This window comes from Bubalus kerabau, chromosome X (assembly GCF_029407905.1).
Source record: "Bubalus kerabau isolate K-KA32 ecotype Philippines breed swamp buffalo chromosome X, PCC_UOA_SB_1v2, whole genome shotgun sequence".
Lineage (NCBI taxonomy): Eukaryota > Metazoa > Chordata > Mammalia > Artiodactyla > Bovidae > Bubalus > Bubalus kerabau.
Window position 1 is genome coordinate 155,788,923 of NC_073647.1, and position 12,750 is coordinate 155,801,672.

General features: G+C 41.1%; 1 long non-coding RNA gene across 1 annotated transcript; it reads left to right on the forward strand.

Moving 5' to 3' along the window:
* The first annotated feature begins 8,613 nt into the window (after positions 1 to 8,613).
* LOC129639704 (uncharacterized) lies at positions 8,614 to 12,438 on the forward strand. Its single transcript, XR_008708562.1, has 3 exons — positions 8,614 to 8,740; positions 10,933 to 11,136; positions 11,807 to 12,438. It is a non-coding gene; the product is annotated as an uncharacterized LOC129639704 (long non-coding RNA).
* Positions 12,439 to 12,750: the final 312 nt, after the last annotated feature.

The window sequence follows — 12,750 nt, forward strand, 5'->3', positions numbered from 1 at the left end:
ATTGAAGTATTTCATTTTCTTCGGTGTGATTATAAATAGCATAGTGGTTTTCTTTCCTCCTGTTCATTACTAATATATAGAAAATTGATTTTCACATGCTGATCTTGTATTCTGAAACCCTGTTGAACTCACTTATTAGTTCTAGGATTTTTTTTTTTTTTTGTAGCTTCTTTGGGATTTTGTAAGTACACAATCATTTCATCTGTAAATAGGGACAGTTTGTTTCTTCCTTTCAAATCTGTATTTCATTTCTGTTTCTTTCCTTATTACAGTGGCTAGAACTTCTGGTGATATGTTGAATAAGAATGCTGAGAACAGACATTGCCCTGCTCCTGGTCTTAGGGATAAAGCAGTCAGTCTTTCCCCATCAAGTATGATGTTAGCTGTGGGGTTTTTATACATGCCCTTTATCAGGGTGAGGAAGTTCCCTTCTTGTCCTCTTATCATCTTTCAGAATTCTTCTTTTTTGCCTCTTGTTCTGGGGTTTATAGCTGTAGTTGTCTGGCATGCACAGGGAGAAATGGATCAACATCATCTTCTCTGGACCAGAAGTGCACCTTATTTTTATGATGATATTTTGTTGTTGTTGTCCAGTCGCTTAGTCGTGTCCACCTCTTTGCAACCCCATGGACTGCAGCACACCAGGCCTTGCTGTCCATCACCAACTCCTAGAGTTTACTCAAGCTCATGTCCATTTAGTTGGTGATGCCATCCAACCATCTCATCCTCTGTCATCCCCTTCTTCTCCTGCCTTCAATCTTTCCCAGCATCAGGGTCTTCTCCAATGAGCCAGTTCTTTGCATCAGGTGGCCAAAGTACTGGAGCTCCAGCTTCAGCATCAGTCCTTCTAGTGAATATTCAGGACTGATTTTCTTTAGGATTCACTGGTTTGATCTCCTTGCAGTCCAAGGGATTCTCAAGAGTCTTTTCCAACAATGCAGTTCAAAAGCATCAATTCTTCAGCACTCAGCCTTCTTTAAGGTCCAACTCTCACATCCATACGTGACTACTGAAAAAACCATAGACTTGACTAGATGGACCTTTGTCTGTAAAGTAATGTCTCTGATTTTTAATATGCTCTCTAGGTTTGTCATTGCTTTTCTTCCAAGGAGCAAGCGTCTTTTAATTTCTTGGCTGCAGTCACCATCTGCAGTGATTTAGGAGCCCCCCAAAATAAAGTCTCTCAGTGTTTCCATTGTTTCCCCATCTATTTGCCATGAAGTGATGGGACTGGATACCATGATCTTCGTTTTTTTAATGTTGAGCTTTAAGCCAGCTTTTTCACTCTCTTTCACCTTCATCAAGAGGCTTTTAGTTCTTCTTCACTTTCTGCCACAAGGGTGGTGTCATCTGCATATCTGAGGTTATTGATATTTCTCCTGGCAATCTTGATTCCAGCTTGTGCTTCATCCAGTCCAGCATTTCGCATGATGTACTCTGTGTATAAGTTAAATAAACAGGGTGACAATATACAGCCTTGACGTACTCCTTTCCCAATTTGGAACCAGTCTGTTGTTCCATGTCCAGTTCTAACTGTTGCTTCTTGACCTGCATACTGGTTTCTCAGGAGGCAAGTAAGGTGGTCTGGTATTCCCATCTCTTTAAGAATTTTCCACAGTTTGTTGTGATCCACACAGTCAAAGGCTTTAAATGAAGCAGAAGTAGATGTTTTTATGGAATTTTCTTGCTTTTTCTATGATACAACAGATGTTGGCAATTTGATCTCTCTGGTTCCTCTGCCTTTTCTAAATCCAGCTTCAACATCTGGAACTTCTCGGTTCATGTACTATGAAGCCTGGCTTAGAGAATCTTGACTATTACTTTGCTAGCATGTAAAATGCGTGCTATTATGTGGTAGTCTGAACATTCTTTGGCATTGCCTTTCTTTGGGATTGGAATGAAAACTGACCTTTTCCAGTCCTGTGACCACTGCTGAGTTTTCCAAATTTGCTGGCATATTGAGTGCAGCACTTTCACAGCATCAACTTTTAGGATTTGAAATAGCTCAACTGGAATTCCATCACCTCCACTAGCTTTGTTCGTAGTGATGCTTCCTAAGGTCCACTTGACTTCACCCTCCAAGATGTCTGTCTCTAGGTGAGTGATCACACCATCGTAATTATCTGGGTCGTGAAGATCTTTTTTGTATAGTTCTTCTGTGTATTCTTGCCACCTCTTCTTAATATCTTCTGCTTCTGTTAGGTCCATACCATTTCTGTCCTTTATTGTGCCCATCTTTGCATGAAATTTTCCCTTGGTATCTCTAATTTTCTTGAAGAGATCTCTAGTCTTTCCCATTTGTTTTTCTCTATTTCTTTGCATTATTCACTTAGGAAGGCTTTCTTATCTCTCCTTGCTATTTTTTGGAACTCTGCATTCAGATGGGTATATCTTTCGTTTTCTCCTTTGCATTTAACTTCTCTTCTCTCAGCTATTTGTAAGGCCTCCTCAGACAGCCATTTTGCCTTTTTGCATTCCTTCTTCAAATTTTCCCTTGGTATCTCTAATTTTCTTGAAGAGATCTCTAGTCTTTCCCATTTGTTTTTCTCTATTTCTTTGCATTATTCACTTAGGAAGGCTTTCTTATCTCTCCTTGCTATTTTTTGGAACTCTGCATTCAGATGGGTATATCTTTCGTTTTCTCCTTTGCATTTAACTTCTCTTCTCTCAGCTATTTGTAAGGCCTCCTCAGACAGCCATTTTGCCTTTTTGCATTCCTTCTTCTTGGGGATGGTTTTGATCACCGCCTCCTGCACAATGTCACGAACCTCCATCCATAGTTCTTCAGGCACTCTATCAGATAAATTCAAACTCCCACATTGTTTTTCTTATTGAAGTATAGTTGATTTACCATGTGCTAGTTTCAAGTGTACAGCAAAGTGATTCAATTATATAATATATGTGTGTATGAGTGTATATATATATATATATATATATAGTCTTTTTCAGATTCTTTTCCACTGAGAGGTGAATGGATGAAGAAAATGGGATATACACACACACACACACACACACACACATACACACACACACAATGGAATACTACTCAGCCATATAAAAGAATGAAAAATGCCATTTTCTGCAACAGAGAGACTCTGCATTGTTAAGAAATAGATGAACAATTTTATTTTTCCTTGAATTGTGGAAATTTGTGGTGGTAACCAGCAGGAGGAATAGTTAGCCAAAAATGAGTTTTCACACTGAAGTGAGCAACTTTGTCAGTATATTAAGGCCCCTTGTTAAGCTAATTACAGGATTTTGTTTCTGGACATAGATGATAGAATAGGTGGAAAAAAGAACCCATATGTTGTGAGAAAGGTGTCCCTCATTCAAATGACCACTTATTATTCCTGAGAATTTGGGCAGTTAAATCAATGAAACAGGAGTTAAAATTCCAGGATAACAATATTTACATTATTTTGTGCTATGAGCCTAGCAGAATATAACACAGGTCATTTTTCTTTAAGTGGCTCAAAGAATATTCTCTAGAAAGGGGGCTAAAATGGAACCTGAGAAGCAGTTGTTTTTCTTTTAAGAAGCTCTCTACATTTCCCAACAAGCTTTGAAATACACTCTATTTAGAAAGAACTGTGTTTATATGGTACGTGCCACATTTTATTTTTCTTTCTTTCCTTGCTATTAAACAGTAAGGAAATAACCTGGAGCACATTAATCTTCATGTTTATAACATGCTAGATAACATTTCTGTATGGAGTATGCTGTAGCCAACTCCCATCCCGCGAGCATCACAGCACACAAAGGTGTGGCGGGCATGGACAGGCTCTGCCCAGATTTCCTTTCAAGAGGACCTACTCCCTGTGACTATGTTTGACTGACAGCTTCAAACTGCTGCACCTTCAAGTTCACTACAGCACTCACGCCAAGGCCTCACTTCCTCTGGGCTGCACCCAGTCAAGACTGATTATGCTGGGATACTAGAGAAGCACTAGTTCCGCCCACTACAGTATTCCTCTACTGAGAAACACTTGCCAAGACTTCCCCATCAACCTAGATAAGATCTTCTCAGGATCATGCTACGGGCTGAAAGTCTTCCTACATCAACCCTCTATCCTCGCCATCCCTTACAAAGGTGTCAAATTTGCATTTTAGCCTAAAGGCTCTCCACAGTTTCCTTCCCTTTTATCCCTCAAAGGGATTTCTTCTGATAAATCTCTTGCACATCTAAGTCCATCTTAGTATTGATATATGCTTCTCAGAACACTTGAACTGACATATTAGGGTTATTCTGACCAGCACATGAAGTTGAAGAATTGGCAGTTCAAGAAAAGATAAAATTTTCCTGGGTACAGCAATTAGAAATAAACTCTGAAGTTAGATATCTAGAGTTTGCTACTCTTGAAAGAAATTACTCTCTGTTTATAGATGAAAGCTTTATAACTTTTTATTGAAATACACATATAGAAAAATACATAAATCATGAGTATACAATTCAATGGATACTCACAAACGAAACACATCCACGTAATTAGCATCCAAATCAAGAAACAGAAAGAACATCACTGGCAACCCTGAAAACTCTCTTGTGTCTCTCCCAATCACCACACTCCAAAGATAACTAGGATGCCTGACTTTCAACACATAGATTAGTTTTACCTCTTTTGGACCTTTACATGAATGGAATCATACAGTATGCATCTTTGTGTCTAGCTTATTTTACTTAACATTGTACTTAATGAAACTTATCTACGTTTTCCATGCAGCAATAGCTTGTTCATTCTTGGGGTATAGTTCAAAATCTTTCTTAAATCTAAATCTTGGCAAATTCATCTTCAAGAAGTAGATTGGAGATGCCCAGCTGGAGTGTTTTATCATGTTCAATTTTCACTTGACTTTCCATGTTTCAGTGAAGACAGTTTCTGCCTCTTCTTTTGGAACACTATTTCACAAGTCCTGACATGTAGAAAATGTTCCTGAGAGTCTGAATTTTCCTTCCCAAGAATCCTTTTTATATTATCTAATTACTCTCCCTGGGACCATTATATTCTTCCAATGATAGAAGACTATTATTGTTCCCTCTTAGTCATCTTTTTGGCAGTAGTGCCTTTCTTCTTGCTTTTGTAGAACGACGTCTAAATGTCTTTCTACCTTCTGCCATCATTTTGAAGTTTAGGGCCCAAACCCATCAGCAAAATTCCAAGGACCATGTCCAGCCAATGGACACACAGTGGGTTGTACACAATCTTCATCTAAGGGAAGAATTTGTTCTTCCCTGAGGTCTCTTTCCTGATGCCCCCAGATTAGAACCAGCATTGCCATGTCTAAAAGCACAAGGCTGCCTTTGAGAAGAGGAGGCTTCTGCTGCTGCTGCTGCTGCTGCTGCTGCTGCTGCTGCTAAGTCGCTTCAGTCATGTCTGACTCTGTGCGACCCCATAGACAGCAGCCCACCAGGCTCCCCCATCCCTGGGATTCTCCAGGCAAGAACACTGGAGTGGGTTGCCATTTCCTTCTCCAATGCATGAAAGTGAAAAGTGAAAGTGAAGTCGCTCAGTCGTGTCCGACTCTTCGAGACCCCATGGACTGCAGCCTACCAGGCTCCTCCACCCATGGGATTTTCCAGGCAAGAGTACTGGAGTGGGGCGCCATCGCCTTCTCCGGAAGAGGAGGCTGTAGGGGAGAAAATCAACGAATCCCTTATAACCATCTTGATACTTGAAAGAATTTACATCTACTCTTCAGGTAGATGAACCTTACCAAACCCCCACTTTTCCTATAACTCTTCATGTGGGTGGGGCAGAGAACAACTGTGTTTTGGATTACATTTTTTTTCTTTTTTCTTTTTTTTTACATCTAAAGATTCTATGTCTCTCAGGAGGTTTTCTAAAAGAATTTTGTTCTGAACTTCTTCTAGTCATTTTGAATTATATCTTCAGTCAGATTATTTCTAATAACCACTTTCAGTTTGGGGTGAGGACATCAGTCCTTTGAGAATTGTTGCCCTTTTTTCTTTGCAATATAGTAACATGTAATAATAACTGCCATAACTGGGGATCTACACCATGCAAAGCCCTTATCTATAATCTACAAACCTGAAACACAAGTATTATTATTTTTATTTATTGACAGGGAAACCAAGGCTCTAAGAGGTTAAATGCACTGCATAAAGTCATACAGTTAGCAAATGGCAGAGCTGGGATTCACACTTAAGTCTTTGGCTCCAGAATTCATTCTTGTTTCACTATTCCATTGTACTCTTCTTCCCTCAGGCTTAGCCATCTATCAGTTTCTTCAGTTCTCCATCTGCTCCCCACATTGCTAACACTCATGTAGTAAGCACGCACAGGCTTACACACTGTGCTTCATTCTTTTTTGATATACTTCTCTCCTCCACTCCCTCATCCTAGGGCCAAAATTATCTAAGAGAATAAATACTCAGTGTCCCAAAGCATTATGACCTAGTAAGTAAGAACCTCGGACTCATAAATCAGACCATTTGTGTATGGATCCTGGTTCTTCCACTTATTAACTGTAAAATCTTAGGCAAGTTAATCTCTCTAAACTTCAGTTTCCTCATCTTTAAGATGGAAATAATAGTACTTCTCCTATGGGGCTATTATAAGGACTAAATAAGACTATGTGTATAAAGCTCTAAGCACTGTGCATATAGCAAATGCTTGATAAACATTAAGCTATTATTACCTATACACAGTACCCCATATAGTCAGGGATAGTGATTGGTTCTTAGTAGTTAGGAACAGCGGTCTTCCCTGGCAGTTCAGCTGGTAAATAATCTGCCTGTAATGCAGGAACCCGGGTTCAATTCCTGGGTCAGGAAGATCCCCTGGAGAAGGGATAGACTAGCCACTCCAGTATTCTTGGGCTTCTCTGGTGGCTCAGATGGTAAAGAATCTACCCGCAATGCGGGAGACCTGGGTTCGATCCCTGGGTTGGGAAGATCCCCTGGAGGAGGACATGGTAACCCACTCCAGTATTCTGGCCTGGAGTATCACCATGAACAGAGGAGCCTGGCAGGCTACAGTCCATGGGGTCACAAAGAGTCAGCCACAACTGAGCGACTAAGCACAGTCAGGAGCAGTGGTTACCAGACCTGGACCTTGGTCTGAGCTACCTGCTGGGCTTTTGGAAAAGACTTTTTCCTTGGCCCTTCCCACTGAAAGTTCTGATCCAATAAAATTAGGGTGGAGCCCTGGAATCTGTACTTTTGAAGCTTTTCCAGGTAACTTAGATGTTCAGTCAGACCTGGAAATGTCTGACCTAGAGCAAATCTTCAAAGGCAGTTTGGGAAGTTATAATTGGTTCATCCAGGGGTATGCATGGTATCCCTCAATCTCTCCTCTCAGGCTCTGTCCTCTTTCATGCCAAATAATGCTTTGCCCCACTCTTACATAAACACAGGACACACACACCCTACTCACACACCACAACCTAGATCACACACCACAGCCAGGGTTGGATTCCCGAAAGGGGGGATTACACTCTTACTGATGTGCATTTTAGAGTGGCCCCAGGGGAGCCCTATGTGGTGGTTTTGGAGCCCCATGAGATGGCTGGCCAGAAGGTTGATCATGACTAGCAGCTATCACATTACTTCTGAACCTCCTTAGTGGCAAAAGTCATGCCTATCAAGCCTGTTTCTCCATCTGTAAGACAAAACAAGTTTGACAAAAAGGTCTAAAACCAGCACCACCTCTGTAGTCAACAGGTCATTAGCAAGGTAAAAATTGGAGAAAGCATCGAAATCATAGGTTTCCAGGGAATTATCATTTTCATAAATGCTCAATCAAATGTTTTATCCTTTCCCTATGAGAAGAACCTGTTCTCCTGGGCTTTTGGTAGTGGCTTTCCAACTTGCAGTGTATATACCCTCAGTCTCCATCTTAACACACAGGTGGTTCCAAGCCCACAAACCGCAGTTTCAGAAACCTAGAGCAAGTCTGAGTTCTGAGGTGGTAGAATGAGAAACGGAGAAGGCAATGGCACCTTACTCCAGTACTCTAGCCTGGAAAATTCCATGGATGGAGGAGCCTGGTGGGCTGCAGTCCATGGGATCGCTAAGAGTTGGACACAACTGAGTGACTTCACTTTCACTTTTCACTTTCATGCATTGGAGAAGGAAACGGCAACCCACTCCAGTGTTCTTGCCTGGAGAAGCCCAGGGACGGGGGAGCCTGGTGAGCTGCCGTCTATGGGGTCGCACAGAGTCGGACACGACTGAAGTGACTTAGCAGCAGCAGCAGCAGAATGAGAAAAGGGCTCCCAGGCCTCCATATTTTCTCAAGAGCGACCTCAAATACTCACTCATATGAGACTAAATATAGTACTTGGAAATGTGGGAGTTAAATTTCATTCAAAACTGAAGCAGTTCTTTTCAATCAATCTGAAGAGCAACCAAGGCTGGAAAAATACCTGTTCGATCCCAGCTGATCCGCAGCCCCAGGTGCTTTGATTCAGATTGCAGCTGGGATTTGTTTTCCTATGAAGAGGCTGTAACAACTGCTTTTATCATCTACTGTAAGTATAATAACAGCAGGAAATCAGGCAGCACGGGTGAAATTAAGCTCTGTGACAAATGATTTGGTTTCTTTCCATTAACAATCATGATTTGACCTGAACTGCCTCAATTAAGGGGTTGGAGGGGGGAGCCCTTGGTTTGCTCGTTATATATGCAAGAGAGAGAGAACCGAAGGGAAACAGAGAAACAGATGAGAGAGAGCGAGATGAAACAGAAAACATGACAGGATGTTAATTTGCTGTGGCATATGTAAGTATGTTTTAGACTAAGTAGATGGGTCACTGTGTGATTTCACTCCACCCCCAGTCCTCACTCTAATAATTCCAGAAAGATCACCAACACTGTATTTATGAGAGCTTGTTATGCCAACGTGTCCATTTGATGAATGGTGTCACTGATTAATGAAGACTTGAAGCAATTGGATTCTGACTCCAAAGAAGTACACAGCTTTTAAGGAAAAAAAAATCAAATAATTGGCAGTCCTCCTGCCTTATAGTCCCTCTTCCACGTTTTAGCCTTTAAAACTATCTTTTTACATCATTGGTATTTCCCTGTTCATAGACATGTTTCTCACAAGTAATAAAGCTTGTGAAACCCAGCTAGAGAGGCTCTTCTCAATTTTACCCTTTTAGTCTTGAAACATGAAATATCATTTTCCTAGACTACCCACGGGACTGAGAGGCCGCACAAGTTACAACTTGTAGAAATTAAACACAGAATGTGAAGGAAGGTAATTATGCACCCCCATCTGGTTCACTGAGGCACTGAGGCACTTCAGAGGGCAATATTATGCTGCTTGGTGGGTCTTTTTTCCCCAGGAAACTTGTTTTTTAACTTTTTATTTTGAGATAAGTTTAGACTTACAGAAATGTTGGGAAAATTGTACAGAGAATTCATATATGTATGCCTTTTGATGTTAGCATCTTCCATAATCATAGTACAACCATCACAATAAAAAATTTAACATTAGCACAGTACTATTACATAAACTGTAGGCCTTATTCAGATTTCACCAGTCTTTTCACTAAAGTCCTTTTCCTGTTCCAGAATCTACTCCTCCTTAGGCATCTTCAATCTGTGACACCTCCTCGGTTTTCCTCTTTTTTTTTTTTTTTTTTGACACTTGTGAAGACTGCTAGCCAGTTATCTTATAGAATTTCCCTCTAGAAGATTTGAGTTTATCTGATGCTTTCTCATAATTAAGTTAAAACTATGCATTTTGGGTTAGAAATACAGAGACGTGATAATGTACCCTTTTCAGGACATCATATCAGAGGGTAGGTGTTGTTGACACCTCTGATTTCTGGTGACGTTAACTTTGATCACTTGCTTGTGGTGTGACTGTTAGGCTGGCTGCACATTGTTACTGTTTTTCCCTTATGTAATTAATAAATACCAGGAAAGAGAGTGTTTCTCCACAAATATTCACCCCACTAATTTTAGCACCCATCAGTGGATCCTGTCTTGTAAACAGCTTTTAAAGAACCACATCAGTAGTTGTCCAAAAAGCTTTAGAAAGATTTTGGAAGGATCAAACATGCTGCAGAAATACTACTTCACACAGTTGTGTACAGGAGGAAATTCCCTCACTGGACAAATGCAGGCACTGGGCTTTGGGACCAGGAATGCCTGTTCTATTTCCTGGCATAGGGTGCGCTGAAGATGATACCTCTAAGTTTTTAGGGAACATGGCAAGGCTTAGCTTTTGTTGAAGAAAATCTTCTTATCCATCTCTCCCCAAATAAGACATAAAATATCCAGTTGAGTTTCACCTATGATATTGACCTCAGCCACACCCCAAATGACTTCCCAGTTGACTTATGTCCTTTGCTTTGCAGCTGTCAACCCCCCTCATTTCCATTACCACCACTATCTTCATGTGAGGAAACTTGAATATTCTTTTCTTTTATCCTTCTAGGACTTTGAGCAATTCCAAGGTGCATTTCTTCATTTTTAAAGAAATTGCCAATGTTAGTGTTGAACTCACTATCACCCATCTCATGAGCAATTCATAACCAGCTGCTTTGAATGGCTCTTGGCTTTTTATAGGCATACTAAAGCTACCTTAAACCCAGAGATGTTCCTGAAAATTGTTGCTTAAATGGGAAACTCCTCCATTAAAATAACCCTACAGAATTAAACTAGTGCCAGAATGGAAAGGAAATTCTGATAAGCCCTAACCTTGACAGAAAACTGGAAAGAACTGGAAAGAACCAGTTTTAATGTATTCAAGGAGCGAAATAAAGAAGAAGCAAAAATAAAGAATAATTAGACTTAAGTCTTAGGCTTTCTTTTTTGAACCTTTCTTTTTTAGGCTTTCTTTTTTGAACACATTTGTTAAATGTGTCAGTGACCTTGGAGTATCTTCTACTGGGTGGTGGTAGTATCTTTACAGTGTATAACCACACCTATGAGTTGCTCCCTCAATATCTCCTTTCCAGATGACCCAAGTCACAAGTTTGACTCTTCCAACCCAGAGGCAAAGGCAGTTTAGTGAGAGGAGACTATTCCAGAAGAGCTGAGAGCCTCCAACGCTGTCATCTGCCCTCAGAGTTAGGACAACCTAAGAACATCAGCAAAGTCTTCAAAACAGATTCTCACCAAAGGGTACTTCCTATCCTGTGCACAGGCCTTGCAAAGCAAAGGTAAGGATGCTGGCCAGTAATATGTGCCCCAAGTTGTCATTTTAGTAATACTGATAGGGAAAGACCCTCACCCAGTCTCTCATATAGCTCCACATGTAACTGCCAATACTTATTTGTTATGTGACTGGCTGAACTGGCCTGAGTAAGACTTACTGTCAAAGAACATCCCTTCTATGGGCCCATTTGGAAATCAAGGCTTTGACTGCCTAACTCCAGCCAACTGAGTTTATTGGCCCAAACCGTCTGTAAAACTCCAACATCAGCACTTAATAAAGGACACTTTGTTGATTTGATCAGGGAATAGCTGAAAGGGAGGATTATGAATTACTAGTTCCCTAGTGAGTTGTTTTTGAAAAAAACCTAACCCCCTAGAAGATGTTAACCACCTTGGTCTATTTGTTTTGTGTGTCTGCCATTAAAGGCCATGTGTGCTCTAGAGAGGGGAGAATGCAGACTTTCTACAAGAAAAAAGGGAAGGGGTGGTGAGAGTAAATCTATGCTAGTTAATTTCACTTAGTGAACCATTTAATCTTCATGGCAACTCTGCAAGTTAAATAGTACTGGCCCATTTTATGAATGAGAAATGAAACTCAGAGAGATTGAGAAATCTGAAATAGTTAAGTGAGATTCAAACCCAGATTGGTTTGACACCAAAGCCTATTCCTTTTAGATTACCACAGACTGCCTTTATGGAGCCCTTCTGCATTTCCCCATGACTTAAACAATGGTGGACCAAGAGTTGGTTCAGAAAACATCCTTTTTGTATATGTTGACTCAGTTGGGGACATCCTTGTGAACCATGGCTCTGGCTGGAAGACTCAATGCTGGAAACTGCCTCTGGTCCCAGTGGGCTCCTCTCTCCCTCTGCTTCAGGTGGAAGTATGAATGGACCTCCTGGCTGTATTCGCACATTCTCTGAATAGTAAAATAACTTGTCCAGCAGCCCTTTTGGCCTCCTGTGTGTCTCCTGACAGCTTTAGGCAGAGCCGAACACTTCATGAATTTTTCTGAGAGCTGATACATAAAATCAACACCCAGAGAATTTTCCAGCAATGACTGGGAACTCAGCAGACTCTAACCACTTAAAACCCCATTGAAAAGCTGAGAATTTGTGTTTTTCCTTCTCTGCTTTTGACTCCTAATTTTCCTCCTCTCAAGTGGATAAACAAAATCTTTTATTTTCTCATCAAAACACACATCATTAACTGCTAATCAACTCAAGGCTCAGAAATCCCTGTGCAACCTCTCAGTTTTCAGAAATTCCAGCAAGAAATAAAGTACCGTTGATAGAGCCTTGGCTAATGGGACTAGGTCAGTCTCAGGAGGTTCCAGGTGCCAGGGACAGCGCCATAAAGTTAGGTTAACAAGTAGGCCCTCTGTCTGTGGGCCATGAAAGACAGACGAGGCTCCCTGGATCTTAGGTGTTAATGCCTCCTGTTTGCCAGGGTCATGAGGCTATTGCCAAGAAAACAGGATGAGGAGACCAGAGCCCCCCAACCAAGGTCAGTGGGAGGCCAGTGAGTCTGGGAAAGGAGATGCAGGTGGTCTGGGAAGAACAAATGAGGTCCCTGGAATCAGCTAGAGGAGGCTGACTGACTGCCTGGCCACAGACAT